The sequence below is a fragment of the Felis catus genome, chromosome B1, assembly GCF_018350175.1.
Source record: "Felis catus isolate Fca126 chromosome B1, F.catus_Fca126_mat1.0, whole genome shotgun sequence".
NCBI lineage: Eukaryota > Metazoa > Chordata > Mammalia > Carnivora > Felidae > Felis > Felis catus.
Genome location: NC_058371.1, coordinates 63,369,156 through 63,375,220, shown reverse-complemented (window position 1 = coordinate 63,375,220; position 6,065 = coordinate 63,369,156).

Below are 6,065 nucleotides of genomic sequence, written 5' to 3'. Positions count from 1 at the left end.
CGGTTAAGCGGCCGACTTCGGCTCAGGTCATGATCTCGCGGTCCGTGAGTTCGAGCCCCGCGTCGGGCTCTGTGCTGACAGCTCAGAGCCTGGAGCCTGTTTCAGATTCTGTCTCTCTCTCTCTCTCTGACCCTCCCCCATTCATGCTCTGTCTCTCTCTGTCTCAAAAATAAATAAAAGTTAAAAAAAAAAATTAAAAAAAATCAGAATTATTTAAGTAGATAACACCAAAGCAGAAAAAGCCTCTGAGTCTTTTTCCCACCAGAATATGGTGGCAACATGGCATTAAGGTTCAGGTCATGATACATAAAACAACAGTTACGTCATGTGGTTAATATACTATGACTTGCTAGAGTATAAAAACACCTCTGTCATTTCCCTTTGTCACTTACGCACCATCCACAGGATCAAAGGAAAAAAATAACTTCACCAGTGAGATGCTAAACTATAGAAATAGACATCGTCTTAGCCAAGGAAGCCCGGTTACACCAGGTAGATGTGAAAAGGTCAACAGACAGCACCATCCATGGACAGCTTTTTGATAACAAAATGGTGATAGGAAAGGTGGGTTTTAATAATTCTGATAAAGATGCTGATGATGTAAATTAGGATGACAGCAAAGGAAAGCAGCACTTCTGGTCCTCTCCACTAATTCATGTCCATCACGTCCTTTAAAACTCAGCTCAAGTGCTATCCTTCAACCCAGCCAACTACATTAGTCTTTAAGGTTTTGCTTTTCTCACGTATTCTATTTCTTTTCCCCCATTTGCACCAGCAATTTCACTTTATAATTTTTCTAAAATTATTTCAGCTCTGCATGTGTTGGTTTCCTATCTGCTAACAAACAGAAACTGTGACTAATATTTTTTTAATCCTACCAATTAAACCTGGTTCGGATGCTTGATGCACCATAGGTACTGCTAAGTAATGAAATTCAAGTTTGCAAACATATACATAGGGAATACCTATTTGACGTGAATGGCAACAGGGTGGGGAAAATGCGAAGATGAATAAGACATGGCCTTGCCTTGCACTCATGAAACTTAACATGTAGTAGATAAGAGAGACTTGTGAACAATTAGCAATAATAAAGGTAAAATGTCATAATTGCTCACGTAAGTAGCTAAGGTATGCATTAATGCTTCAAAAGATGTAATAAGACATTTGCAACTCCTTCACACTTAGAAAGCCAAGAAAAACTTGAATGAGGTCAAGTTTCTCTGGAGGATAAACAGGAGAGGAGTGCATACCAGACTGAGCTTGAACAAGTACATGGGAGCCAAGAGTGCAAATTACACTAATCAAGAAGTATAACATGGCTACGCACTATCTGAGTGGGGGGTGGGGATGTAGAAGGTTGGAATTTTAGTGGAATCGCCATGGAAGATGTTGGAATCCATACTAAATAGCTGGACTTTATCCTGCCACTCTCCGTTCCCCCAAACTGTTATCCAAGGAATTCTAGTCCCAAAAGATTTTCTGTTATTAGACAGGTGTGTGGCCAGAAGTTTGGGGGGAGATATGCATACTCTGCTACTCTCTCGAATATTCTTTATGCACATTAGTATGCTAAAATTTGAGAGAAGTCTGAGAGTAAGAAAGATTCTTAGTATTGTTAACTCACAGCTTCTCAAGCTCTATAATTCCCTCAATTATTTTTCAGTGACATTTATTAACACCTTGTAGATCTAAGTTTCAAGAGAATATGGCTTATGAAATGCCACTAGGCAAACAGGATCAATTATTTACCTGGATGGAAGTAAGTGATGGGGTCTGCCCCATTTTTAATAAATTCTCAGATTGCACATTTCAAAAAAGATTGCACAATTCAAGCAATATAGAATTATTAGTGAGATCCCTGGAACATAGCCACCAACATATCAGTCTTGAAAGGGGGAACTAGGGTAAGTTAGTATGACTCTTTTTTTTCTTTTTGGTCATGATAAAATATATACAATATAAAGTTTGCCACTTTAACCATTTTTAAGTGTAAGTTTCAGTGACATAACCTACATTTACATTGTTGTGTGGCCATCGCCACTAGCCATTTTGAGAAATTTTCCATCGTCCCATAGAATGATCTGGAACTCTGTATCCATTAAACAATCCCCATTCCCCCTCACCCACCCCAGCCCCTGGTAACCACTATTCTACTTTCTGTCTTTATGAATTTGACTATACTAAGTAACTTCTGCAAATGAAAAAAACTCATTATTTGTCCTTTTATGTCTGACTTAGTTCACTTAGTATGTTGTTGGGATAACTCATTTATTTTTTATTTTTTATTTTTTGAGAGAGAAAGAGCAAGCAAGGGAGGGACAGAGAGAGAGAGGGGGAGAGAGAGGATCCCAAGCAGGCTCCACACAGACAGTAGAAATACTGACAGTTCTCACATTCACAATCCGAACCGTGATACCATGACCTGAGCCAAAACCAAGAGTTGGATGCTTAACCAACTGAGCCACCCAGAGGCCCCAGGGATGACTCATTTTTAAAAGAGATAGTCTGACTGTGGTTCCTGAGTGGCTTAGTTGGTTAAGTGTCCAACTCTTAATTTCAGCTCAGGTCATGATCTTATGCTTTGTGAGATCAAGCCCCATGTCAGGCAGAGCCTGCTTGGGATTCTCTCTCTCCCTCTCACTCTCTGCCCCTCTCCCACTTGTGCTCTGTGTCTCAGAATAAATAAACTTTAAAAAATAAAATAAAAAGAGATGATCTGAGGTCTATTAAAAAAAAATAAAACAAAAAACACACAAAGAACCACATGCTACAACAGGTCCTAGTAAGAATTACCGGCAAAAAAAAGTCAAGCAATACAAATCTAAATGCAAAGCACTGAAGGATATAAAGGAATCAGACCTTTCCTCAAGAGGGCAATCCTCTAATATAAAGGGCAGAAGTGTAAAGAGCTTAAGATACATCTTACCCTGTTATGTAAATCCATGGGAGCGTGTGTCAATCCCTGTCATTTTCTAGAGACTGATCAACATTAGGCCTTCAAAGGCTTTGCTTATGTTTAAATATTCAGAGTCCCTCAAACGTAGCCATTGAAGCTCCTGTACTGGATCTACCATAAACAGAGTATAGACTGAGGATCATGCTTTCATTTGTCCCATATGGTTACCTTTCAAGTCATAAACAGCAGAACAAAGCCATAGAACATCTGATTAGCACTCAGATATCAAAGGCAAAACATGACTATTTTGCTGCCCTAGGAAATTCTCTCAGGGAAACAAAACAGAAAAATTAAGTGTACTTGTGGTAAGGGAAGAAAGCTGAGAAAAAGGGAAAGTATTATGGTTTATCTTTTTTATCTTTTCCATGTCTCCTAAAATTATATTGGTGTAATCCCAAATCCTGTATACCTACACAATTGCAAGATTATTCCTGAAGTCTTTCACCTTGGCCCTAACACCCTAGATCCCAGGGCCCAGTTCTCCCCGATGAACCCATCTCCCTCACAGGGCTGCCAAATTGTCTTCCCACTAAAGCATCAAACCTTTGGTTTTCCCTCTTTGCTGCAAAATCTCTAATTCTTTAGTGGGTCCCCATTGTCTAACAGTTAAGTTCAACATTCATAATTCTCCATCATTCAACATTTTTTTTGGCCAGGTCAAACACCTGGAAATCAGCAATGCCTACTCTACTTTTGGAAAACCACTCTGTCAGTGTGTATCATAAACTGCTCCTTAATGTAGATACTTATATTTGTGACCTTTGGAAAGATAGCCAAGTTAAGGAAAAAGCTTTGGAGACTCCATGCTGACATTCACATCCAACTTCCTTCCTGTGTAACCCAGGCCTCATTGTTTAATATCTCTGTGCCTCAGTTTCCTCAGCAAAAGAACAGGTAACTAACAATGTCAATGTGGCTGGATGTGGATATAGATTACATGAAGTCACATGGGTGAGGCTCTTAGAACAGTGCCGGACACTGTTAGCAGTGCATGGTCTGTGCTAATTAGTACTGAGGATCACACACAATACAATATAGATCACTCAAACATGTCTTCTGGATGAAAAACCAATGGAAATTCAATAATAACATGGCTAAATGGAAGATTCTTGTGTTCAACACAGGATACCTGTTGAAATTGAAAATTTCCAAACTATTTAGTCATATCTATCATGTTTATGAATTATGAAAGGAAATAAAATTCTAATCTGCTCACTTTTTGCTCCTAATAATAAAAGTGAATCAAACAAAAGAAGAAAGAAAAAAAGACTGATGGGAAAGGTCAACTGTCTGTAGAAGTCTCTCGTTTACTTGCATTCTTATGCAAACCCCACATAGCGTCTCCGCAAATGCTTGCATCACAGAATTATGAACAGTACTCATCAGAGATCAATCACTCTGCTTCCTCACCATAGATGAAGTCTGGTTTCTCCCTGGAGATACAGTGTCCCCTCTTAAACTCTTCCAGTGAAAGTAGATCCCTAAGGCATTAAACAATAAAAAAGGATTGCATACATTTCAGTGCTAAAATTCAGCAAGCAATCACCCTCTCTTACCCACCTCTGGATTTTGTAATATTTGTTGTTTTGGTTAATTGTGCTGTTTTAAGTTCTTTTTATGAATTTATGTTAAACTCTTCCATTATGGTTGCTCTCAAACACTGACCTCCAGAATCCTGTCACCTTTCTGGATTTTCTTAAGTATATCTTTAACCAGTCCTTGTATTTGACTCTTGGGCCTTCATTAATGTACTTGAAACTACCATGGGGACTGGGAAATAGAGAAAAGTGATCTGCAGAAACAAAAGGAGAATAAAATAGATGCACAGAGGGGTTTCACGGGTCTCTACAGCACTCCAGTTCATGCTGGCCCTCCAAAGGCCATGCAGAATGCCTGCTCTTAAAGTCTCAAGAGACCTAGTATCCTTCCCTTTTAACCGTAGTTGTTCAAATGGAGTTTCTATTCTAACAGCACAACACTTTGGGGGCTTATTTATTTGCCTAAAGTCAGAAAAAGTTACAGCTCTCATGTTAATGTGGTCTTCATTTATGGCATAAAATCAATGCTTACACTGTCCATGCCTCATTTTTTACTTTACCAAAATGAGAGGTTGTATTTAACTGCTTCCTGGAGCAATAGGAAAGAACCACTAATCAATCAGCATGACGTGTCTTGAAGAAGAAATGTAGTGACCATCCCCCTCACGAGATGGCACAGTGTTCTTGCATGAACCAATGAGTACTCTAACTAGATCACCTCCCAGTAGCTTTTTAACTTGGGGAGGGGGGTGGTGATTTCACTAGTACTGGATTCAAGTTTGACGCTCTCTCCTAACTCTGTGGCAAGTACCCCAGAGGGTTCAGCAGTTATCTGAGCAACTCAAGCTAAAGACTCAGGTGGTGCACCTCGATTGGGATATTGAGTGTTAGAGACCTGAGTCATTTGCATATCCACTGACTCACCTAACTTGGCAGTTAGGATCTGACTAGAGTAAATACCTTATTTTAAGCGTTTTCTCCAATTACTTTCTACTCACTCGTAATTTTGATGTTTCTGTTTTCTTTTTAGTTTTTAGCTTTCAGCCTTAATTCTTTAATATGCACGTCTTTATTTTTAAGCTAGTCAAATAAACACTTTACAGATGGCCTAAATTTTGAATCTGTTCATATTTTCTTTAATAGCAAGATTTTGTAATGGCTCTACCTTGATTGAAAATATAACTGAAGTATATGACAACTAATTTTTGTGTGGTCTCTCTCCAAATTTGATCCAGTGATAATCCAAACCCTGACAAAAATTCAAAGCAACACCAAAAAACAAACAAACAAAAACCACTCCGTTTGATTTTATAGCCAACTAATTAAATTAAATCCCCTATGCCCCCCTTCTCTGATTTATCCCTCAAGGAAGATTTGGCTATCTTGGTGAAACAACCACTAACTTAGATTTCATCTGATGTAAGTCTCCATATGATTCCCAAGTGACAAAGATATACGATCTTTGGATATTCATTGAAAAGAAAAAAAAAAATACAATGTAAAGGACTGCCCACTGCTGGAGGATGAATCCCATCAGTACGCTCCCTCATCCCTTCTTCTATTGATGTATG